Here is a 26,712-nt window from a genome sequence, read left to right as displayed (position 1 = left end):
ACCCGACCACCGCCAGTATGTTGGTTGTGTGGGATAACAGGGCATTTAGCGCGCACATGTAGAAATCAAGGCATGATGCAAAACGGTCAAGGAATGGGAGCATGCATGGCGAATCCACCTGCATTTTTACAGCAGGGAGTTGCACAGAATCACACGGTGCAACAGCAAGCGCCAGGAGCACAGCAAAGCCCACAATCTCAAAATGTAGTGAGTCTTCCACAAGGACAATCTCAACAGTCGCTTATGCAACTGTTCCAGACAGTGAGTACAGGACAGGCTGTGAACCCTGGAATAAGGAATGATACTTGTAATGGGGGAAGCCCATTCGCACAAGGTGGGACAAAACTATATATGGACTAGCACAGCTCACTGGCAGCCCTGATGTGTATTATCCTATCTGTGACACAGACCCTCATTGGGAACCAAGGGTGGATGTCGTTATAGGGGATAAAGAATATTCCTTCCTCATTGACACGGGTGCAAAGCGTTCGTACCTTTGCGCTATGAAGGAGCAGGGCATCTTAGTGACATTAGAGTCGTCATGCAATACTGCAGTTTACCCTCTCAAAATATCAAAGGCTGGGTCTTGGCGTTTAATTCAGGATTTACACCCAATAAATGATATTGTTGAGGCTGAGTTCCCTTTAGTCCCGAACCCGGCTGCAATTTTATGTAATATACCTGTTGAGGCAAAATATTTCACGGTGATTGACTTGAAAAATGCATTTTTCTTAATCCTGTTGCACCGTGACTCACAAGATCTGATGTCATTCACGTTCAGACAGATGCATCTGAAAAGCACGAGGCTACCCCAGGGGTACTGTGAGTCTCCTTCTATCTTTAACAGAGTCCTACAGATGGACCAAAGCAATATTGCATTAGAAAGTGTTATCCTACAATATGTGGATTATATCTTAATTTGCAGCAGGATAGAGGAGCAATGCAGACACGATTCTGTCAAACTCTTGACTATATTGGCTGAGAAAGGATATAAGGTTGACAAAGAGAAGTTACAATATTGTCAACAAGAAGTGCTGTACATAGGCCAGCTGATCTTGCATGAGGGGAAAAGAGTTACCCCAGAGAGAGATGAAGCTATACTAAACACAGCCAAACCACACACAGTAAAACAGATGCAGAGCTTCTTAGGCCTGTGCAATTATGTCAGGGCATGGGTCTTCGACTACAACTCGTACACCAAGCCTCTGCTTTAGACCCTAAAGAAGGCACAAGTGACAAAGGAAAAGATTGAATGGTCTGAGGCCATGGAGGAAGGATTTGTTGAACTCACGCACAGCACCAGTTTTAGGAATCCCCAATTATGCAGAGGAATTTTTCCTGTTCTCACACACGAATGGCAGCATTATGACGGCAGTGCTCACACAGAGAACCACATTGGGGTACAAGCCCCTGGCATACTATAGTGGAAATTTGGACCCAGTGATGAGAGGCCATTTCCTATGCGAACAAAGTTTAGCTGCCTCAGCATTCACCATTGAGAAGGCTACTACCATTGTAATGGGATGCTCCATGATGTTGTACATCGAGCACTCGCTATTTGCTATCCTAGAGAAACCAAAGGGCACACTAACATCTCAGAGAGCTTCTGCTTAGGAAGTGATCGTATCGAATCCATTGATTAAAATAGTCTGATGCAAGATAGTGAACCCAGCTATGTTTATAGCCTAGCCAGTCACTGAAGGAGAGCCAATACATGACTGTGAAAATTATGAAGAATTCTATGATGAAATACCCAGAGTGAAGGAAAATGGATTAGCAGAAGGAGAAAGTGTTTTCATTGACAGTTCTTCGAGAATCGATCAAAGCGATGGGCAAAGATATACAGGCGTCGCTGTAATGAAACACACAGCAAAGGGAGAATTTCGAGTACTCCTTAGTGCGCGAATACCATCTTATTATTCAGCACAGGCTGCAGAATTATTTGCGTTGATACTCACCATTGATAATCACGCAGACCAGGAAGTAACCATGTACAGTAACTCCGCTTATGTGACATAGACAGTGCACGCAGGCCTAGCACGCTGGAAAAGGAGGGGCTACCTCCGAGCAGACGGCACGCCAGAGCAACATGCACCCTAATTGGACAGGTTGATTAAAGCACTACAGCTCCCAGTGGGCATAGCGGTCGTAAAATGCACTGCCCACACAAAAGGGACAGATTTTATATCACATGGAAACCAAGCAGCAGACACGGAAGCCAAGCGTATGGCATCCAAGAGAGAGATGATCATGGAAGTGGAAATCACTCACACAAAGGAGAAAATGATGGTTGCATGGATTGCACCTGAAAGCTATAACAATCTGGGACAAACACAGTTGATGAAACTCCAATTGGAGGCACCACAGGAAGAGAAAACCTTATGGAAGCGGCAAGGGTGTTCTTTAAACCCCTCTGACAGTTTGTGGTGACAAGACAGCACTGGTAAACAAGTAATGCCTATAGCCCTGTTAAAATTAGTGCTGAAACAGTTAAACTACCCAGCACACATGACATAAGAGAATCTAGCGGCTATGCTCGCAGAAGACTGGTTTATACCGAACTTAACCGAGCACGTTGTATTTTTTATAGTGAACTGTATAATCTGCCAACAATTCACAGCTGGGCACACATTAAAGGTAATGAGTGGAGTCATCCCAAGGCCAAATGGGCCTTTTCAGCACTTACATGTCAATTACGTCGACCTGATTCGAGCATGTAACAGGTACAGATACCTAATTGTTGTGGTGTGTCCATTCTCTAGATGGATAGATGCAGGTCCATGTACACACCCAGACTCTACCTGTGCGGCCACATTTTTAGTGAGGGAGATATTTCCCAGGTGGGGGTATGTGAATTCATGAGATCAGATAACGGGACCCACTTTGTAAATGAGGTTTTCAAACAGATGAGCTTGCTGCTTGGTATAAAGCACAAGTTCTCGTCAGTGTACCACCCACAAGGTAACGGATTATGTGAGAAGCTCAACGGCCTATTAAAGGAGAGGATAGCCAAGTTGAAGTTTACTCTTAGAAAGGGATGGTTGCACTGCCTTCCTTTGGCACTGTTTGCACTCAGGAACCAACCTGGATCCGACCATCATCTTACACCGCACAAAATAGCTACGGGAAGAAGAATGCACAGTCCCCTGGCCCCCTAGACAGAGCTAGATGTGATGCCCAGTCAACAAGGGAAATCTTAGGGTCTGAAATTCAAAATTACCTGAATTGTACGACATCTTGCCTCACTGTAATGTCAGACCAGCTGCAGCGACGACGAAAAGGGTGCAGGGCAGCACAGAACACAGAAGGAGATACTACTACAGACACAGCTCAAGGACTTTGTGTACCATCCATTTTCCCTGGAGATACCGTCCTGTTAAAGAACCATACCAGAAAAAGGTGGGGCAAACCAAGGTTTAACATTCCCTTTACAGTGGAAGACTGCATTCCTTCCGCAGTGAAACTACAAGGCAGAAGAGTTTGGATTTTTCTGGCCGATGTCAAACCCTACATCGGAGAAGGCCCCCTGCCTGCACCCCAGCGCGAGGAGACTACGAGCGATGGGGAAGAACCACAGCACGTGCAGATGAGATCCATGACGAAGAAAAAGGACGCATGAGCAAGCAGCAAAATAAAGAAAAACCATTTTTGTGAGATAGTTGTGGTTTCACTTTGGACATTCCTCTGAGCAAAAAAGAGGATAAGGACATGTAAAACGGACAATCTGTGCATCCTAGTTGCAGGGCGAGGAAGAAAATGGCATCTAAAAACCACAAAATAGTCTGACGACTTTGAACTTTGGACTGAGGCACACTAAAAGCAGTGACTAGAAAATAATATGCCAAATTTAGATCGAGGACATATAAATTATAAGAAAATACAGTAGACAGAGTCCTTCCACACAGAGACTTTTTTCGGAATCTCTTATGGTGTCCCACAGTAGCGACATCACCAAAGATGTGGTGACATACTTCATTCTATTGCTAAGATCGTACCCGTCATTGGTGGGGAGGCTAACAAGTGTCACTGACTTTCTTCAAGATCCTGAAAACAAAAAAATTATAAAACAATTGCTTACTGTAATTGCCGAGCAGTCCCTCCTACTTCCGGAGTACAGCGAGGAAAAGCCAAATGTCCCAAGCAAAGAGGGAAGTAAATGAGCTTGTCAACATATTGTTCTTTCGCCTAATCGAAGACTGTCCAAACCTTGTCGGGAGAACGACAGATGTACTTACGTTTCTTTGAGATCCAGCAAATGCAGAACGTCTGAGCATAATCCTAAATAACATTGTGATCTTATTTGCACTCCATACAAACGCAAAGTGCAGGCATTGTTCATAGTGAAGTGAAAGCATATAGTCCTGAACCTCGGCAAGACAGGACAAATGTCCCTGTCACCCGAAGACAGTAGGTTGGCCAGCAACGTCTTCTTCTGGCTAATCACAGATTTTTCAGAGCTAGTGGGGAGACCTGTAGATGTTGATGTCCTCACATTCATCAGAGACCCAGCTAATTCTACACAGATGGGCATGCTCTTGCATGGAATAGTGATGCAAGTGGAACTGTCCAACCATCAACAGAACTATTTGAGAAGATTTTATATTTTCCGCCGAGGGACAGATCGAGAGAGCATTGTCAGAGATTTAATTTCTTATTTTTATATTGACCAGAACACAACATGTCTTCGGGAATGAAACAGATCAGAGGCGTAGACTGGGAGCTGACATATTTTGAACATGTACAGTAAAGAGACTTGCTGAATTATTGCCCGATTTTGAGACTTCCCATAGCCTAGTAAGAGAACTGTATCCCGAGATAATAGACAATTCATTATTCAAATGAGGGGGGACAACTGTGTAACACCTGCAACTCACACAAACAGAATCCGAAAGACAATATTGGTTAAAGGATTATATTAAAAGGTAACATTTTGGCGAATGATCGAGATGGAGATCCAGAGGCAGCAATCTCATCCTCCCGCAGGAGGAAAGATGTCCACATTTTACTGGAAGTAAATGCTGCCGTCTAACCTACAGGGGCATAATGTATTTATGTGTTATATTCATCATTGTTTTACTATCATTGACGATCAGAACTGCATTTATTATTGGTGCACAAAGCATTCCGATTCCAGTGCACCCACCTAATGTTGCATGCATGAAACCTACGAAAGTACCCAGACCTTCCATAGTCATTCCAGTCCCTAGAAGATCTGATGGTGGAATGAATGAACTTGAGATGGATGTGATCAGCAATGATACACACACACTTGTCATAACAGATGAATCAAAAAGCCGGAGACAGGGTCGGCAAAGTATGAATGTGAAAAGTTCATTGACAACCACACGCATGCAAACATTTAATGCACATACACCAGGCCTAGTGACAATGACTGCAGAACCACAATCCAAAGCATAGGAGAAGAAAATACTGCCTACTATGAGAAATCCCACTACAAGCTAAGTGAAAAGACAAATGGAAGAAGCTGAACCCCTGAAGAGACAAGAGGAGTTAGAAAATCGACCAGCAGAGACAGCATGGACAAACCCATATGTTCCAGTGAAAGGGACAAGTGCAAGCTCCACAATACAACCATATATAGGACCAATGCCAGCGTGGATATGGGGATTCCTAACCAGTAAGAGAAAGATATATGAGGACAAGGAAAGAACGGCCAGCCTTTTGTCCACTCAAATGGTAAAGATGAGGAGACCTGCACCATGGACCAGGATACCTGAGAATCCTCCAGCAAGAAGGTGACATACAGATGCATTCAGGGATGTAGTTATAGCGAACCACATGAAAACATTAAGACTCAAGAGAAGCATGCATGGAGATGACAGTGAACTAAATGATTACTTGGACAGCACAGCACATTTGGGAAACAACATTTGGTATCAGCATATGAACGAAGTTGGAAGACGAAGTTCAGAAGGGGAATGCTTTGTTTGTGCACCCCTACCATACAGCATGGGGAAGTCCAAGATCTTCGTAGCTGTAGAAATTGATGTCCAGGCCACACATTGTCTCTCACACGTGGCCATGTGAAAAGCCAGAGGCCAGTTCATGGGTAGTGATGCCTCACTGAAATGGGCAACTGAAACAACTGAAACAACCGACCCAAATGAAGACGATTATGATCAGGACATAAAGCCAAGAAACAGTGGAATGACAAAACACATTGTGATCAGATATGAGAAGCCTGGAGTTAAAGGAGCAGAGATTAGAAGAGAAGCCAATCAGAAAATGAACGTCCAAGGGAAAACTCCAGAAGAGGCTCCAAATTGGAAAAACAAAAAGAGGCCAAATGCAGATCTGGGGAACAGTGCTTTTGCCAGACGGATGGGAGAAAGGAGTAGTAATTTGTAGAGCCTGGATGGTCACTGACCTCTACCAAGTCATCACTGAAAACGCCCAGAGGGTATGCAAACCATTATGGCCAAAGCTTGCAAAACTGCTGACATGAGTCGAAGACAGAGGAGGACCCTTGCAGATAGTGTCACTGGAAAAAACAACATTTTACTTCAGAAATAATGGCACAAGAAAGATGGGAGAAAATCAGAACTGTGGACGAATCTTTGATGCCCCAGGAATGGTGCATGGAACTGCAGTAATTATGGATCATTACTGGGCATGTGGATCCAAAGCATACATCTGATTGCCGAGAAACTGGCGAGGTATATGCACAATAGTGAATGTCCATGGTCCAGCGTTGGTGATTCCAAAAAGCGACTTGAATGTTGACAGTTTCCCTAAAGCAGATGCTCACCTGCGGAAGAGGTGATCTGTGGAACTGATGACCCGAATGAAGAGGGAACATTACTTTTCTGCCAAATCTGAAGAAGCTTTTCATGCAATTCCATATGAACACAGACTATTTAGCCTCCTCATCAGTGTTCACAACAATGTTCATGCCAAGATTCCATGTTGGAGCAAATACTAAATTGTTGCAGATAACCACATGGGAGTTACTGCAGACCATCAACACAACCATAAAGGGATTCAACACAATCAAAGAAGAGTTAAGAGCTATGCAACTGATGACTCTCCAGGACAGATATGTCCTTGACATGAGCACAGCTATGGATGGAGGTGTTTATGCAAAAATTGGAGAATCATGTTGCACATTTATACCGTCTCACAATGAGGAAAATGGAACTGAAGCAATAGGTATGCTGACAAAACTGCAGAACCAAAAGATTGATGAAACGGACAAAGTTGATGACGACAGTTGGTTTGGATCACTGTTCTTATAGGTTTCACACTGGATGACAGATGTATTCAAGTTCCTGGGAGCCATACTAGTGATAATATTGCTAGGATTCTGTGTTATTAAGATAATAATTTCCCAGTGCCAGAAAACTGCAAAGAAAGCCAGAGGGATGAAGATCATGATTAACGTCAAGCCAGGATGGAAGCCCAAAGACCTGACTGATGAGGAAATAAGGGACTTTGTAAAATCTAGCATTCATGCACCCGAGGGAACAAAGTTTCTCTATCCCCGGAAGCATCGAAATTATGTGAGAAGATGGGTTTACTGCAGCCCAAATGGACAATGTCAGCTGATGACATGGGACAAGGATGAACACGTGAGAACAGCAGGAAGTCTAAAAGGAGTAATACAAATATGGACCCCAAAGAGACACTTCTTCAGACCATCATGCATAGACCCAGAAGACGAAGAAAGAATGGACCCAAGCGACAAGGTGAAGGTGAATACAGAAGAACCGAGTAAAATGGGTCCAAAGACGGAAGGGAAAGTGGTCGATGAATCGCCCAGAGGGGGGAGTGTAGAGAAGGTCCCAAATAAAGCCTGCACTCCAATCGGCCATTTTGAAGTACCAGGAACGTTCACACCGAGATATGTGATGTATGATGAGCAAATAAACCAGCAGAGAGCCGCAGTAGGGCTCTGTCCAGTAGAACAGCACCTATTGAAGTACCAATACCAAGGAAACCATGGACAGTAAGGTACCCACTGAGAAAACCATCTCAAAAAATGAAACAAAATGAAGATCGTCTAAGCACAGTCCCTGAAGAAACCAAAAAGGTCTTAATGGAAGACGAATGGTGACATCATAAGAACCCAAACTGACTCACATATAGAAGAAATGACGACCAGAGAACGATGCAAAGAGACAAAACGACATGAACAAGCATATCGTGAACCTAAAGTGAAAGGAGGATGTCAAAATGTATGAAGCTTAAATTGTAAGCATGATAAAGATATTTGATCAAGTTTACACCTGTACATATGCTTGGAACCGCAAGAAAGCTAAGAAAACAGTGTGGCTTGCTATGCTTAAGTAGAAAGATAGCGCGGCAAGCGCCACTATACATAATCTACCTCAAACGAAGCACATTACTATAGGTGTATTTCCACTTTTCACGAAGCAGAACAACCAAGGGTTACTAAAGGCCACATGAGAAAAAGATTCACATTTAGCAAAATCGAGAAGAGACGGCTGAAACGAAACTCAGCAGAGGCAACTGTGCCAGGAGAGCCAAGGTCATATCAGTAGAAGAGATGAACAGTAGCTACATTTAATTGCAACTAAGAACAGAATATCCTGCCTCTGAAAGGTCAAGATAAGGAGGCAAAGCCAGGTGGTGGGTGAAACGAGAATCAAATGCACAAATTGATGGAAAAGAGGCAAATTCACGGTGTCTGAACCATGTGACCAGCCGAGCAAGAAGAAGCGGGCTTTCACACCGATGCATGGCACCAGGCCAGACAAAGATATCAGAACTTTTCCAGACAGACAATTGGAGGAAGGCCGGGTAACTGCGAGGCACCCTGCACCTGGCCGTCCATTCTGCGTGCTGCTAAGCAAAGTGGAAAAGTATGCATGGGGTTGGTGCCAACCCAATCACAACGGGCCAAATAATCTAGGGTCCTATAGTTAGCAGAACCAATAGGATGTCGTACTTTTAGTGATGTCTGTAGCAGTTATTTTAAAGGAAGGGCTTAGATGTCCACCTGACAGTGTTTACCCAATCCCCTCACTCCGTTACCATATAGAGATACAGATATAGTACCTATATTAAAGTTACCTTTTCCTAACAAATAGAACTGCATGTTAACTTTTCAGTGTTACATGTTAATGATGACAAGTTTTCAGTATAAATGTTACGATTTTCATGAAGTTAGTTGGAGTTGAAGCGAGAAGGAAGATCGCACCATTGCTGATATTCATAACTCCCCGTTTTTTGTACTTGTCATTAAACGGACTCCCTTTGCCAAACCGTTTGAGTTGTCCTTATTGATTGGTGTTGAAGTATAAATCGGCATCCCCATCGATCTCATGGGTGCTGCTATCTTGTCTTAAAGTGCTTCTGAGCAAACCCCGACTCTATGGGCCGGTTCGGGGTCTTGGAACACACCGCGCTGGGAAAGGGAGTTGATCCCACACCGTCAGACAGAAGCTTACAACAAAGATGTTACAACGTGAGACAAGTTTTGGATGAGATGAACGGGCACTCTCATATTCTGAGGTGGTAGACACAAGTTACAATACAGACACATAGTAATTCTTATTACCTTGAGAAGGTACACCAAGAGCTGAGAACTTTTGCAGATACCAGGCCTGGGGAGGTCAGCTCTAGCCTATCATAGTTCAGGCTCCTAGGGATGGGTAGCAATGGGCAAGAACCAATGGTAAGACTTGCACACTCTAACATTGTTAGAGATAGCAATTTGGAGATGGACCAGGCCAGCCACCTGAGACGCGAGAGCCAGTAGATTAACATGACATCAGTATGACACAACTTTAGGACAAAACTGGCCTGTGAGCCAAGAGACGTTGAGTGGTCCTTGGATTTCTTCTATCCTTGTACTGATCCATGTTGGTTTTTGCTGTAATAAACCGCAGTTTGAACTTGCTGTTTGACTGGGTCTATGTTCCTTTTGGGGGAAGGTGGTGAGCCTTCCGAGAGTCTGCAAGCTCCTAGTGGCCCTCAAATTTATCTGGCAGTTGGTACAAGCAGTATAAAGTCCACCAACTTTATATCTTTAGATGAGACGAGACTCTGCTGGTATGTCTTTCAAAAAGCCAACACTCACCCCCTGTTGAGTGAATCCAGCCCCTCACATTCAAACATGTAGTATAGAAGTAGGCTGGGGCTATCTATGAAGTGGGGATCTGTTCATTGGATGTCCTTCAACTTATTATCCTAGATTTTACCATCACTTGCTATTTTGGGCTGAACATTATCCATATGCATAGACTCCGCTGTCGTTGTTCTCCCCTGGTAGCACCCTTCCCCTGAGGTCTCTTTGTGGAGTGCATATTTATCATCCATCACAGCATGTGTGCTTACCCTTAACTCCTCTACCTTGTCCCGATGTACCCCTTTCAAAAACCTAAACTGGACTAGTTAGCTCCATTACCTCCACTTCCTCCACGCCCCCCTATTTCTATACCTTAACCAGAGGCTTAACCACCACCGGGAGACCTCCTGTTAGTTGTTCTAACACATTTTTTACTGTTAATCTTATATGATCATCCATTGAAGTGAGAGGCATTTCCCCCCCTCCCAGTGTGGGCGGGCACCCACTTTTTTTCTCTTGCTGCCCCTCCACCCGCATGCCCTGCCCCCCACTCTTTTGAGGAGCAGGTAAACCTCTTCCATACTTATATGAGCAACTTTTTTATTCTTATTATTTCCTGCTCCTTGTGCCAAAGGATTTTAAAGACCCCAAACAACTTAGCTACTTCCCCTACATTCGGAACGGTGTGCTCTTCTGTCCTTCCTCTATTGCTTCCTTCATGTTTCATTACATTTACTAGGCCATCAATGGTCTTGGGTTTGACCCCCGACATACAGTACCAACAATCTCCTCCCCACTACTCCTCAACCTAGGAGCCAACTCCCCCATCTGATTCCCCAAATCTGATTCCTCCTTGTCAGCAGAGTCACTATTGTTGATATTGTCCGAATTTGCCTCGTGTCCTGATTCATCGGTTCCACCCCTTCTGGACGGCTTGGACACACCAACATCGTCTCGTAGTGTCCATGTTTTCTTCCAACATGGCTGCCGCTACAGGGACTAAGCATGCTGCGGTCTAGTCATCTGGCCTGGGTTCGTAGCATCAGCTGATAAGCGCCGCTCTCTTATGAACCAGTGCGTATCAACGTTCGGTTGTCAGCACAGCCATACTGAGCGCTAACTTTGAATCCCTTCGTTCTTTCCCGGTTGTGCCGTTCCGCACACCTTCTTGTTCTTCCTGGCCCGCTCTGTTCCACATTGCCTCTTCCTTGTGCCTTGTCCTTGTTACTTGCCTTCCTCCTACCTGCTTGGTGTATCTGTGCCCTATTCGGTGTACGACACCAGGACTAGCTTCCTTCCCCGCTGACCCCCTTGGCCAATCCCTGCCGTGGATCTGCACTGCAGCGCTGTTCCTTCCTGGTTTCCACCACCTTTTCTGGATTCCTTCCCAGAACGTGAACGCTACACTCATCTCGAATCGGACCTTTACAGACTCCTGCTTCCAGGGCAGTGGCCCCTGGAGCTAACCTGTCTGGCCTCTGAGCCAGCAGTGTGGTGTCAGGGGAGATTCGCCTATTCCTCCACGAGACCACAACAGCTAAGAAGAAGGAGAAATCCACCACCACTATCAAGAAGAAGATATCCAAGAGCAAACAGGTGAGCCAAGAAACAGAGTCTCTCAATACTGACAGTTTGAGATGGCCACAATCTTCAACAACCAGCCGAACCATCTCTCCAGGATCTCTTGCGTGACATGCATGAACTGTCCACACAAGTACAAAATCTCAAGGCAGAGAACACAGCCTTGAGACAGCTGGTCTTGTCCAGAGATTCCGAAGTATGAGGGTGCACCTAAAACATTGTGCTCCTTTTCAGATTCTTGTATGGTTCACTTCACCTTCAAACCTTACTATTTTTCCACTCATGGGGCCAAGGTTGGGTTCATAATCTCTCACCTGGTCTGCAATGCCCTTGCTTGGGCTTCACCTCTGGTAACCGCTGGAGATCCCATACTGGACAATTATGATGTGTTTCTCGTGGCATTCAAGACCATGTTTGATGGTCCTGATTTAGTCTTTTCTGCCAAGGAGAAGCTACTGGAGTTCCAACAGGGGAGCCAAGACATGCTGACGTATGTGGCACGATTTAAGCAGCTGGCAAAAAAAGCCGACTGGTCCCCGGAAGCATGCTTTACCCTGTTTCGCAAGGGACTTAATGAGGAAATCAAGGATGAACTGGCTAGGGTAGCCCGCCCTGGTTCCTTCCAAGCCCTGCTGGACATGTCATTACAGATCGATTTCCATCTCCAGGAGAGAAAAGGCTGAGAAAAGAAAGGTTTGCAGCCCTCAGCAGAAACCTGTAGCAGTGTACCCATGCACCAGGGAACCTCCTCAGTCTTCACAAATGGAGTCAGAACCCATGCAACTGGGAACCCTACGAGGACCCTTGACACCACAGGAGAGAACCCACCAAAACAACAGCGGCTTGTGTATGTACTGCGCTTCTGACAAACATCTTGTCAGAAACTGTCCAACAGCCCCTCCAAGGCGTTCGGGAAAGGCCAGCTCCCGATCCTGAATGGAGCCCATTTTCGGGAGATTGACACACGCTCCACCTTTTTGGCCTCCCTGGGTCCAGCTCAGAAATCCACATTTGTAATCCTCCAGGTGACCCTGGCTTCCAACACAGGTGTTCTACATCCAGTCTTGGCTTTGGTTGACTGTGGTGCCACAGGCATTTTCCTGGATGATGACTGGGCTCAATGTTACCAGATACCAGGGACTCCAAGGACATGGTACAAGCGGTGGAAGGAAATTATGGTTGCCCATTTTCTTCCGGGCCCATAACTCAACAGACAGAGGAAATTCTGCTCGCCATCAATAATCAACAGGAATTACTACGTTTTGACATAATAAAAACATTCCACTATCCAGTGATTCTAGGTATGCCATGTTTGCAACAACATAACCCTTACATTAACTGGTCTGCAGGGTGCCTATTCCTTGGTTCAGAATACTATCTGTCATATTGTCTCTTCCGGAAGGTTCAACTTGTGGTGCCTACCAACAATGAACAAATCGGTCACCAAGCAGTAACCATTGCTAACCTCCAGCAGGTGCCTGAAATCTATCACCAGTTTTCTGATGTTTTTTTCTACGGCCATAGTCCAAATCCTGCCTCCACATAGACCTGAGGATTGTGCCATCGAGACGGATAAAGACGCAGCCATTCCCTTTGGCCGGATGTTCATTCTATCGGAACCCAAAAAGAGAGCCCTCTGTGAATACTTGGATGCCAATCTGGCAAATGAAACCCTCCAACCTTCTAAATCTCCAGCAGGGGCATCTCTGTTTTTCGTTCCAAAGAAAGACACCAAGGAACTTCCCCCCGTGCTTGGATTACAGAGGCCTCAATCAATGCACTCAGAAGGATGCATATTCCTTGCCCCTCATCACAGACATCCTGGAAGCCCTGCGAGGGGCAGTTATGTAGGCCCCTCTCAGATCCAAATTGGATCTGAGAGGGGCCTACCATCTGATTCGCATAAAAGAAGGTGATGAATGGAAAACCGCCTTCCAAACGCCCTTTGGTCATTTTGTGTATTTGGTCATGCCATTTGGTCTCTCTAATGCTCCCGCGGTCTTCCAGCGCTTTATGGACAGAGTCTTCTCAGACATGTTATCCTTGTTTGTGATCGTCTATCTAGACGACATACTGGTGTACTCAAACGATCCAGTCCTGCACCAGAAACATGCCACCCGGGTCTTACAAAGCCTCAGAAAACACCATTTATTTGCCAGACCAGAGAAGTGTACCTTCCATATGTCTACGGTACGATACTTGGGATTCATCATAAGCCCTCAAGGTTTGGCAATGGATCCTTCCAAGGTAAAAGCTATCACTTCCTTGCCATCATGGTGAAACATATACAGTCCTACCTGGGTTTGGCAAACTTCTACAGGAAGTTCATTACGGCCTTCTTGTCTGTTGTGCAGCCGATTGTTTCTCTTCTGAAAAAAGACACGCCCTTCAATTGGACACATGCACAGGAGTCAGCCTTTCAGACACTGAAGAACAGATGTACTCAAGAACCCATATTGTGTCAGCCGGATGTTTTTAAACCCTTCCTGGTGGAGACTGATTCCTCGGAGTATGCCATAGGGGCAGTTCTAAAGCAGAAACAAGAAGACAACCTAGAACACCCAATTGCATACCTTTCCCGAACATTAAACTCCAGCGAAGTCCATTATTCAGTCCTTGAAAAGGAGCTTCTAGCCATCCGGCAAGCCTTTACTGAATGGCGTCATCTTCTCCTAGGTGCCAGATTCCCAGTGCAAGTCCGGACTGACCATTGTTACGCTCACCTGGTCTCTGCGGAGGCTTTGGGGCACGGTTGCAGCCCTCATGGGGGTGAGGTCGATCGGGTCCGACTTCGCCCTCTGTGCTTATGTGGTGACTGGTGGTAATGGGTGATGTTGCTCGGGACTGCTCCTGTGTGGAGAATAGGGTGCGTGAGTATGCCAGCTTGTGCGCCTGAACCCCTTCTAGACCCCTTCTCCCAAACCGTGGTAAACATGGGATGCGCTGTCCCTGGAAATCTCACCTCTTGATTAGTTTTGGAGAGCACTCCGCCCTGCTGCTTCTGGAAGGGCGCTTGTATGATCTGGTCCGAGTTCCTTCACTGGTCCCTTGCACATGGTAGTCCAGTCCTGCTGCGACTAAGCCAGTATACTTCAGGTAAGTGTTCCTGTTTGCCTTTGTCTTTCCTCGTCTGTTCTTGTTGTATTGTAATGTTGGTTGTCTTGTATTGCTGTCCGTTCCACTTTTGATGTTTGCTCTTTAGCTTTCTTCCCTTGCAGGTGATGTTGCCGGCCCGGCAGAAGCTGTGGCGCTCGAGTCAACAGCCGGAGGGAATGAGGAACGAAGCTGCAACAATATAGTAGCTGGTAAATTGTTAACTAGGGGGTGCGTGGGGTTCAAATGAGGCGTGGCCCTAGGATGGATGTTCGAACCTTGTCTTTCTTCTTCTTCACAGGGTCAGAGTTCATGGATGCGGAGTGCAGTGCTGTGGCATTGGGATCAAGATCACTGGATTTCAGGAGATGAGTCTGCAGATTAAGCGATGAAGCACCGATTTCCTGGATGTGAGTATGCAGGAGAACGCCTGGTTTTAAAGGTAAATAAACTGGTCCAAGCGGCAGTGAGTGTCACGTTGCACGCGAGTGCACAGTAACGCAAAGCACCGGCCTTAAGGATGGAGCAGCTTATATAGCTAAGCTTCGAAGCCACGCCCACCAGGTTCAGCCTGCCTGCCACACCCTGCCACACCCGATGAGTCAGCACATGAAGACCAGGCCTAGCGAGCCACACCCGATGAGTCAGCACATGCGGATGTTCTCTGGAATAAAGACTTTCAGCTCCTGGAAAGTTCTTGTAAAGTAAAAGCACTCCTGCACTGAAATAAAGTGTTCCTGATCACATCTCTATATGAGCCTGGTGCCAAAGGTGCCAGGACTGAGTCCAGCCAGGGCCCCTGTGTTTATAGGTCCCAAAGGGACATAAGTGAGTCAAGTGACCCATTGCCCCCATCACTAGATGGTGTTGTTTTTGTGTTCTGGGACCTGTGACCATGACAGAACTCCCCATCAAGGCCCCTCTCATGGGTGGTTTCCCCCTTGGCCCTGGTTTAGTGGGGTTATTGTGGTGGAACTGCCTGATTAATCGTGGAGCGTGGACATGCTCACTGGGTTCCCAGGTCTGATCTTGGGATCCATAACCTTTCCAGTCTATTAGGTAGTAAAACTTGGACCGGACCATCTTTGAGTCTAGGATCCTTTTAACCTCGTATTCTGGTTCTCCTTCAACTATTTCGGGATCTGGTGGAGTATCGATCCGCGTACCTGGTCTCAATGGTTTTAGGAGGGAGACATGAAACACTGGGTGGATCCGCATGTGGGCCGGTAATTCTAATTTCATGGCTGCAGGGTTGATCACAGCCCTGCTAGTGTAGGGTCCCAGATATCTGGGACGGAAAGCCTGTGGTTGTCATGATCTCTGCTTCCAAAAGGTCAGGGTTTTCCCAACTCCCTTGGAAGCAGATCCATAACCCAGGTTCCGAGTGCCAACCAGTCCCAATTGGGACCTTTTGGACCCAGTCCTGGCGCCAGTGGCACCAGGCTCATAAATATGCCCAGTCCCAGCGCTGGAAGCGCCGGGCTCATAATGCTTGGGTGGACTTACCTGCAGCAGACCATGCTGCTTACTTGCCTGCCAGTTGAGCCTCTGATCCTCTTCTGTTTGGAACTACTTTTCCTTTTGGGTGGGGCAGGAGCCACTCCCTAGGTTCAGAACACTGGAACTCTTCTGGAAAGCAGGAACTCTTTTCTTACCTAGGCGTGGCTGTGGAAGGAGACACCTAAGCACTACAGGAGGCTATTTAAACCACACCCGATGGATGAATCTTGCTTTGCGTTATTCTGCATCCTCTGCAGCAGAACGCTCATCGTGTCTTCTGCATCTGATCCTGGGCCTAAGGAAAAAGGCTTACCATCCTGAATCCAGTCTTCAGCAACACCTATAAAGACAAGAAAGAACAGGTTAGCATTACGGTCTTCAGTGACAGCGCTTCACTTACCTGGTCCATCGGCTGTCACCAACGCCTCGCGCTGCATTCCGGCATCTGAAAGACAAAGGCTTACCTACTCTTCGTGCGCTCCGGAGGTCTTCGCACTGCATTCCGGCATCTGAAAGACAAAAGCTTACCAGCTCTTCGCACGCTCCGGAGGCCTTCGGCGCTGCATCCCGCATCTGAAAGACAAAACAAGGTGCGTTTAAAGACATAGGAGAACTTTAATACTCACGTGCAATTACTCCTTTCCACATCTAACCCAGTGGGTATTCCGGCACCCTGCAGCCGCTCCGAACTTGTACCTGCAAAATAAAAAGACAGTTAGAGCGCATCGTGAAGCAGGCAACAAGCGCTTACTTACGTGCTTCCAGGCGCTTCCATTCATCACACGGGCTCCATCTTCAACTCACTTCAGCCCGTCATCCGCCATCGCCGGAACCCTGCAAAAACAAGAGACATCATTACTAAAGACTTTTAAAGACATTACAATTACTCGAAACTTACCGTTCGTGCAGTAAACGACGGACAGCAGTGCTCTGAAGTCAAGAGGCCTGCTCCCCTTATCCAGTGAAGAAACTGGTTACAGCACCCTGCCCCGAGGCAGATGGAGAGCACGGCGTTCACTTACCTAAGGTGAGAGCGTTAACCTTTGGGGTTCTACAGGAGAAGAGAAAGGGAAGAAGAGAGAGACATTCAATAACCCAGTTCATTAATCCCATATTTTCTATCTGCAGACATCTTACCCTTCGAGTCAGACATACAGTGCACAGAGGTCCAGCCCAAAGAGCCAGCCGTGTGTTACACATCACCTTTGAAGATACGGTATACGCCCAGTCAAGACCGGCGCCTCTACGGGAATCAGGTGAGCGTTACAGTGGTCCTTTCAAGGGGATGTTTTTGTATGCTAACCAAACCTTGTCTCCGACTTGGTATCCGCAAACTGCTTCTGTTTCTCTTTGGCTCTGGCAAGATGCTCTGCTGCTTCCTTAAAAACCTGTAAGGTTTTTTGTGTAAGGTCTTTACAGCAGGCATTTCTAATGATTCAAGTGGGTCAAAAACGGATATCCGTGGATGTCGACCGTAAACTATGTAGAATGGGATTTGTCCCGTACTGTTGTGAATGGAGTTGTTATATGCCTATTCTGCTAACCAGTATGTCCTTCCATGTATCCTCGGTTTGTTGCAGCATACACCTTATGTATTGCTCAAGGGTCTGGTTAGTCCATTCGGTCTGGCCATCGGTTCGAGGGTGATGGCTTGTAGATAACCGGAGGTCGATTTTTTCGCAATTTTACAACACTTTTTCCAGAATGCAGAGACAAACTGAGTTCCTCTGTCTGATATCAATATTGAGGTGAACCTGTGTAGCCGGACAAACTGTTCCAAAAACATGGTAGCCAGAGTTGAAGCAGTTGGGAGACCTTTCAGGGAAGAAAGTGGCCATTTTGGAAAACAGATCTACGACGACTAAGATGGTATTGCATCCGTTAAAGGAGGGAAGGTCTGTAATAAAATCTATTGATAGCATTTGCAAAGGTGCTGGGGGCACTTCTAAAGGACGTAGCAGACGTAGCAGACCGGCAGGACTTTGTTTTTGGAACTTGTGTTGTGCACAGGTGCCACAGGTTGCGATGAACTGGACAATGTCCTTTCGCCAAGTTGGCCACCATTCATTTTTCTTTATTTTATCTTGGGTTTTGGCTATTCCCGGATGCCCTTCTACTAATGAATTGTGATAGTTTGCGATGATTTGATTCTGTAATTTCTTACCCGGGATGTACAATCGTCCTTGGTAGTATGGTAGGTTGTCCATGATCGTATACCGGTCTCCCTTCCCTAGCCATTCCTGTTGCACTGGTGGACTCATCAAGTTTTGCAGGTCAGATTTTAAGTTGTCTAGAGTGGTGGTTGCGGCAATCATGCCTTGGATTCGACCTTATGGGATGATGGCCATGGGGTCTGGTGTAGTGAATGCCTCTTCTCTCTCACTCATGCGAGACAGGGTGTCTGCTTTTCCATTGCGTACTCCGGGTCTATAGGTGACGACAAAGTGGTATTCCTCACAGAAGAGATCCCAGTGGAGTTGACATGATGATTGCGCTTTACTGGTCTTCAGATATTGTAGATTGCGATGATCCATGACAACAGTGACTGTATGTCTGGCTCGGAGAAGATAATGTCTCCAGGCTTTGAATGCTGCCTTAATTGCTAGCAGTTCTTTATCAGTGATTGTATAATTCAATTCAGGGGCTGAAAACTTGCGAGACCAGAATGCAACGGGATGCAACTGACCTGTTTCGGGGTCTCGTTGTGACAGGACTGCTCCCATTGCTATGTTGGAAGCATCAGTTTCAACCACGTATGATAGTTCTGGTTGAGGATGCCGTAGAATTGGTCCTGTGGTAAATTCTTGTTTTAGCTCCTGGAAGGCTTTCTCTGCCTCTGCGGACCAATTAAATTGTTTATTTTTCCGTAGTAAAGAGGTGATTCGGTGGACGATCTGGGAGAACCCGGGAATGAACCGGCGATAAAAGTTGGCGAACCCGAGTACACTCTGTACTCCCTTTATGGATGTCGGGCCAGTTAAGGATAGAGTCTACCTTGCGTGTGTCCATGCGTACGCCCCGTGGTGTGAGAATAAAGCTGAGGAATTCTACCTCTGTCACATGAAAGAAGCATTTCTCCAATTTGGCATGCAGCCGGTGTTGCTGCATTTTCTCCAAAAGTGCCCAGACATGGTTGAAGCGGTCCTCCTTGGTGGTCGAATAGATAAGAATCTCATTAATTTAGACAAGAGCGCAGAAATCCAACAGTTCGCAAAGCATGTTGTTCATGAAAAATTGGAATGCCGCTGGGGCATTACATAGTTCAAAGGGCATAACCTGATATTCATAAAGGCCATATGTCATGCGAAAGGCCGTCTTCCACTCGTCTCCTTTTTTGACTCTTACTAGGCCCCTCGTAAGTCTTGTTTTGTACATATCTGAGCGTTTTTGAATTGATCCAAGAGCTCATGGATAAGCGTTAACGGGTTCCGTTTTTTTTACCGTGATCTGGTTAAGTGCTCTGTAGTCAATGCAAGTTCTCAGGTCTCCCTCTTTTTAGGCACAAAAAAGAGGGGCGAGGATGCAGGGGACTTGGACGGACAAATGAAGCCATTTGCCAGATACTGATCTAGGTAGGTTTTTAGATGCTGGTTTTCCTGTTCTGTTAGGGCGTAAATCTGGCTGCAGGGAACTTGAGCTCCATGTACCAGATCAATTTGGCAGTCATACGGTCTGTGTGGAGGTAGGGTGTTCACTTGCTCTTTTCGAAAGACGTCTTGGTAATCCAGGTATTCAGGTGGTAGTGGACTGGTGAGGCCCAGTATGGTTTCTTTCTTTGACGAACCTTCGTTGGTAACACCTTTCAATGAGAATCCCTTGCTATAACAGGTGTCGGCACAGTCTTGGGGAAAGGTCAGAACTTGTTTACGCCAATCAATCCTGGGATAGCGGGTATCCAGCCAGAGCATTCTCAATATTATCTGAAACTGAGAAGCGCCGATGAGATCGAAGGTGATGTCCTCCTAGTGACCATCCTGACACAGAAGCGTGATCTTCTCGGTGTAATACGTCACTGGGCCGGATGATAGCTGAGATCCATCCACTGCTGTGACGTTTTCCGGAACCTGCTTCTGTCGGAGAGGAAGGCCTATCTGGGTAGCCAGATCTTGGTCCGTGTAATTTCCCACAGCCCCACTGTCAATGTATGACTCAAAGGCATGTATTTTCGACGGTTGCTTGTGGTTTACCAGGAGCACAGGGATGATTAGATGTGAGGTCTGTATAGGTTTGGAGGGCGTTGGAGTTTCCTCGAGTCCTGTTCTTCATCACCCTTGTCAGTTGCTCCAACTGCTTTCCTGGGTGGTTTCACTGGGCATTCTCCGAGATAGTGACCTGCCTTACCACAGTACAAACAAAGCTGCTGCTATCTCCTTTTCTCCCTTTCTGCCTTGGTGAGTGGGCACCGCAAGCCTCCGATTTGCATTGGCTGTGACTGATCGTGTGATTTGGTTTGATTCTCACAGGGTCGCACGTAGACCGACCGCCCCTCGGCCTTGGCCTGGTCCATCTTCCGATCCTGAAATCTGTGATCGAGCTGCACTGTCAGGTTGATGTATTCAGCACATCTTTCCAGGGGATTTACTACTTGGGCTAATACGTCTTTAAGTTCCCCTTGCAAGCCTTGGTAAAAGAGCGTAGTTCCTCTCTCCTCTGGCCAGTTAGTTTGTGCTATCAGACGATTGAAGGAAGCGATATATGTTAATAGGTCTTGATTACCCTACCATAGTGATAACAGTTCATTGTCCAGAGCCCACTCTTGAGTATGCTGTGCAAATAGTTTCTCCATTTCACGCTGGAAACCTCTTAAGTCTCGAAGCAAAGGATCATCCTGGTTTACCATGGGTATTGACCAGTCCGCTGCACTACCTCCCAAATATGAGAGTACAAATGCCACTCTCTGTTGATCGTTGGGGAATGCCCAGCTCTGCACATGAAATGTAGGTGACATTAATTCATAAAGATGGCATACTTATTCGGATCGCCTGTGAAGCGTTCTGGTATGGCCTTGGGGACCCCCCTGTGGAAGAACCACCAGTACTGGCGTGGGCTGTGGAGGCGCGGCAGGAGGGGCATACCCCAGCAGTGGGACCTGGCCTGCCTGTGCCTGGAGCATTTGCCTTGCTAGTTCATCGGTCCGTTACAGATTCAGAATTAGATCCCTCCTTAGGGCATCGGGTTCTTGCCTTGAGGTATGAACTTCAGCCCGTAACTCTCCCAGTAATCGGGCCAACTGGTCTGTTTCAGAAGTTTCCATAACACCCAGGCAGAGATTTAAAGAGGCTTTGTGTTCTGTTACGCTCACCTAGTCTCTGCGGCGGCATTGGGGCACGGTTGCAGCCCTCCCGGGGGTGAGGTCGCTCGGGTCCGACTTCGCCCTCTGCGCTTCTGTGGTGACTGTTGGTAATAGGTGATGCTGCTCGGGACTGCTCCTGCGTGGAGAATAAGGGCCGTGAGTATGCCAGATTGTGCGCCTTATCCCCTTCCACACCCCTTCTCCCAAACCGTGGTACCTGTGGGATGTGCTGTCCTTGGAAAGCTCACTTGTTGATTAGTTTTGGCGAGCACTCCGTCCTGCTGCTTCTGGCAGGGGCTCTTGTATCATCTGGACCGAGTTCCTTCACTTGTCCCTTGCACGTGGTAGTCCAGTCCTGCTGCGACTAAGCCACTTTACTTCAGGTAAGTGTTCCTGTTTGCCTTTGTCTTTCGTTGTCTGTTTTTGTTGTCTTGTAAAGTTTGTTGTCTTGTATTGGTGTCCATTACACTTTTGATGTTTGCTCTTTTGCTTTCTTCCCTTGCAGGTGATGTTGCTGGCCCGGCAGAAGCTGTGGAGCTCGAGTCAACAGCCGGAGGGAATGAGGAACGAAGCTGCAATGATACAGTAGCTTGTAAATTGTTAACTAGCGGCTGCGTGGGTTTCAAATGCGTCATGGCCCTAGTACGATGTTCAAACCTTGTCTTTCTTCTTCTTCACAGGGTCCGAGTTTGTGGATGTGGAGTGCAGTGCTGCGGCATCGGGATCAAGATCACTGGATTTCAGGAGATGAGTCTGCAGATTAAGCAATGAAGCACCGGTTTCCTGGATGTGAATATGCAGGAGAACACCTGGTTTGAAAGGTAAGTAAACTGGTCCAAGCGGTGGTGAGCGTCAGTTTGCATGCGAAAGCACAGTAACGCGAAGCACCGGCCTTAAGGATGGGGCAGCTTATATAGCTGAGCTTCTGAAGCCATGCCCACCAGGTTCAGCCTGCCTGCCACACTCTGCCACATCCTGCCACCCCGATGTGTCAGCACATGAAGACCAGGCGTAGGGAGCCACACCCGATGAGGGAGCACATGAGGATGTTCTCTGGAAGGATTTCAGCTCCTGGAAAGTAAAATAAATAGCACTCCCGCACTGAAATAAAGTAAACACACTCCTGCACTGAAATAAAGTGTTCCTGCTTACATCGCTAAATGAGCCTGGACTGAGTCCAGCCAGGGCCCCTGTGTTTATAGGTCCCAAAGGGACATAAGTGAGTCAAGTGACCCATTGCCCCCATCACTAGATGGTGTGGTTTTTGTGTTCTGGGGCCTGTGGCCATGACACCATTGAAACCTGCAAGTACTCCAGTCCATGAAATGCAGAAACAGTCGTCAGGCACATTGGGCGTACTTCTTTTCCCAGCTCCAGTTCCAGATTTGCCATATCCCTGGGTCATCCAATGTGATAGCTAATGCTCTATCCAGACGACAGGACTAATTATGGATGGTACTCTGTCTTTACCCAAGATGTTTCCTGACAAGGTATTCATCACCCAGGCCGAAACGCTTCTGGACCAGATGAAAACAGAGACCCAAGATTCAGCTCTATGGAAGACTTTAACAACTCCAATCAGTGGGCCCTATCAACCAGGAACGGCTACCTCTTCAAGGACACAGCCCTTGTGATTTCCACACAGGATGTAAGAAGAAGGGTAATACACCTCTGTCTGTCACAACACCTTTTTCTCTGGAATCAGAGATACTCTTCAAAATCTCAAAAGGCAATTTTGGTGGCCGAGGATGCATCAGGATGTCCAAGATTATATCCGGGCTTGTGCTGTCTGCAACCAGAACAAACATGACTATAGGAGACCTGCTGATCTTCTACTACAACCAGAGCTGCCTTCTTGACCCTGGGAGACCATAGCTACTGATTTAATTGTTGACCTCCCTCCATCCAAAGGACACACCTGCATCATGGTCACCATCGATCTTTATTCACACATGGCTCATTTTACCCCTTTACAGAAGCTACCATCATCTAGCAAGATGGCAAGGATATTCGTAACAGAGATTTTCAGGTTACATGGACTACCTGCTAAGATCATATCTGATCGAGGACCCCAATACACCTCACGATTTTGGACTCGCCTGTGTCGTCTATTGGGCATTGAACAAGCGCTTTCTTCTGGGTACCACCCTCAGAACAACGGGATCAGAGAGAGGGTGAATCAAACCCTTGAACAGTATCTACGCCGTTTCTCCTCCCAGGTGCAGGATGATTGGTCGATGTTATTTCCAGTAGCGGAATTCGCTTACAACAATTCTGATCACTCTGCAACGAAGACCAGTCCATTCTTATGCAATTATGAGTTTCATCCATCAGTTCTACCTACAGTTCTCCCTCACCCTACTTCGGTTCCTTCAGTGGACGCTTGGATAACCGATTTAATCACCACACACAAGAACGTCAAGGAGAATTTACAGGAGGCCAGAGCTGCAGACAAAAGATTTGCAGATGCCAAGCGTCGACCTATTCCAGCATACAATATTGGGGACAAGGTGTGGTTGTCCTACCAACACTTACCCAGGCATTTAAGGCCCAAGAAATGGCACTACGATACTATGGACCATTCACGGTTACAAGAGTCATCAATCCTGTGGCCTTTTGGCTACGTCTTCCTATTACTTGGAAGAGAATCCAGCCAGTTCTTCACTCTTCATTACTGAAACCTTATCATCATTCCACCAGAACGGAGATACGTCCCCCTCCTCTCCTTGCCAATGATCACCTAGAGTATGAGGTCTCAGGATATGCGACTCAAGATACAGATGCTGACGGTTGCAGTATCTCATTGAGTGGAAAGGGTATCCTCCCAGCGATCGAACATGGGAACCAGAAACTAATGTTCATGCTCCCCGTTTGGTCCTTCGATTTCATAGGATCCATCAAGGCAAGCCCGGTGGGACAGGGCTTCGAAGGAGGCATGTTATCATGATTCATCGGTTCCGCCCCTTCTGGATGGCTTGGACACGCCAACATTGTCTTGCAGCGTCCATGTTTTCTTCCAACATGGCCGCCGCTACAGGGACTACGGATGCTGCAGTATAGTCTTCTGTCCTGGGTGCATAGCATCAACTGATAAGCGCTTCTCTCTTACAAGCAGGCGCATCTCAATGTTCGGTTGTCAGCACAGCCGTACTCAGCGCTAAGTTTGAATCCCTTTGTTCCTTCCCGGTTATGCCGTTACGCACAACCTTCTTGTTCTTTCTGGCCCCGCTCTGTTCAGTGTGGTCTCTTTCTTGTGCCTTGTCCTCGTTCCTTGCCTTCCTGCTATCTGCTTGGTATATCTCAGGATTGCGTGATGAACAAACCAATAATAAATCCTCTGACCCAGCCTCCACTTCCTCCTCACCTGTCAGTGTTTCGTCAGATGATTCTTCAGAAGATATCTCCCTTCTGGCTCTCCAAGCGAGATCCGGCTTTTTTGGGTGAGACTTAGGATGCGCCCCGCCGGAGGCCACCATGCCTACTAGCAGCCTGCTCAGCAGTGGGACCCCCAGGGGGCCCATCCCACGACCAGGGAAAAGCAAGGCTGAAAAACCCTGGGATGTTATAAGGCTGCTGATCTTGAATGCCGGTAACATCGTAGGGCAACAAGGAAGGAACCACCACTCCCAGAAGGCACTGATGAGAATTCCTCTTGGGGAGTAACACCGCCGTTGGTTGGTAGGCACCACAATTCCCAGAAGGCACAGGAGTAAAGGCATGGACACTCTGTGAAACAACCTGAGTAAGACAGGCAGGCGGATGAGGCCCCGCTGAGGTCCAGATACCCGTATGCGAAACACAGAGCAAGCGGGTAGGCTAAGGCTCCGAGCGGACGCGGAGCGAAGAAAGCTCCGAGCGAACGCGGAGTGGAGGAGCGAGAAAGTGGAAAGCTGGTAACAGCAGAACGAGCCGCAAGAAAGAAAGGTGGGAGAAAACGGGGCTAGCTGAAAGAGGAAAACCAGGTAAGCAACAGGAAAACAAGGGATAGCAGAGCCACTAGAAATGTGGACAGAGAACACAGCGTGTAAACCCGAGGTAGGAGGGTTGCAACGCATCGTTGCTTCTGTGTGACGTGTATATGTACGCAACGCAATGTGCGCGACTAGAATGCTGCATTCGGTTCCACTCGGTTAGCCCCTCTTCCATTTCCACCATAGTTTCCAGGGCCTATGAATCATGACAGTGGCCCTCATTACGACCCTGGCGGAATTCGCGGTGCAAAATGCACCGCGGAGCATGGCGGAAAGCCGCCGATAGCGCCATGGGGGTTGGCGGATTTACCACCCCATGCCGCCCTTGGCGGAGCGGTAAATCCCCAATCCCCATTTTACCCTTCCCCATTCCCATTCTTGCCCCATAGGGTATAATGGGAGTGGGGAAGGAGTTAATTACGCCGCCGTAAAGTACGGCGGCGTAATTAACAACGAGGTCCCTTAGCGCCATGGTTTTCTCCGCCCGGTAAAACCAGGCGGAGAAAACCTCCATGGCGCTAAGGGAACTCGTAGTAGGGCGGACGGGTCCGCCGCGATTACCGCTGGCGGTATCCCACTCCGCCAGGGTCGTAATGAGGCCCAGTATATCTGTGCCCTATTCGTCGTACTGCCAACCGGACTTGCTTCCTTCCACGCTGACCCCCTTGGCCGATCCCTGCCGCAGATCTGCTCTGCGGCGCTGTTCCTTCCTGGTCTCCACCACCTTTCCTGGATTCCTTCCCGGAATGTGAACGCTACACTCACCTCGAATCGGACCTTCACAGACTCCCGCTTCCAGGGCAGTGGCCCTGGGAGCTAGCCTGTCCAGCCTCTGAGCCAGCAGGGTGGTATAAGGGGAGACTCGCCCATTCCTCCACGAGACCAAGACAGCTAAGAAGGAGAAATCCACCACCACTATCAAGAAGAAGATATCCAAGAGCAAACAGGTGAGCTAAGAACCAGAGTCTCTCAATACTGACACCTCGTCCTGCCAATCCTCCATGATCACCTGTGAAGATATTTACGGGATAATCTACTGGGGGCCAATTGGAAATCAACCAGTTGTTTTTTTAGTTCCAGTTTTCTTATTTTTTTGGATTTATTTGATATGGTATCCCACAATGTTGTGTTTCCCCTTCCATCCTCCTTACTCATTATCCTGCTGCGACCCGATTTCTATGGGCATCTCTTTTCCATGATCCTCAGATATATCCATGCCTTCC

This window comes from Ambystoma mexicanum, chromosome 12 (genome assembly GCF_040938575.1).
Source record: "Ambystoma mexicanum isolate Mex_15411 chromosome 12, UKY_AmexF1_1, whole genome shotgun sequence".
Lineage (NCBI taxonomy): Eukaryota > Metazoa > Chordata > Amphibia > Caudata > Ambystomatidae > Ambystoma > Ambystoma mexicanum.
The sequence above is the reverse complement of the archived record's forward strand: the minus strand, read 5'-3'. Positions refer to the sequence as shown.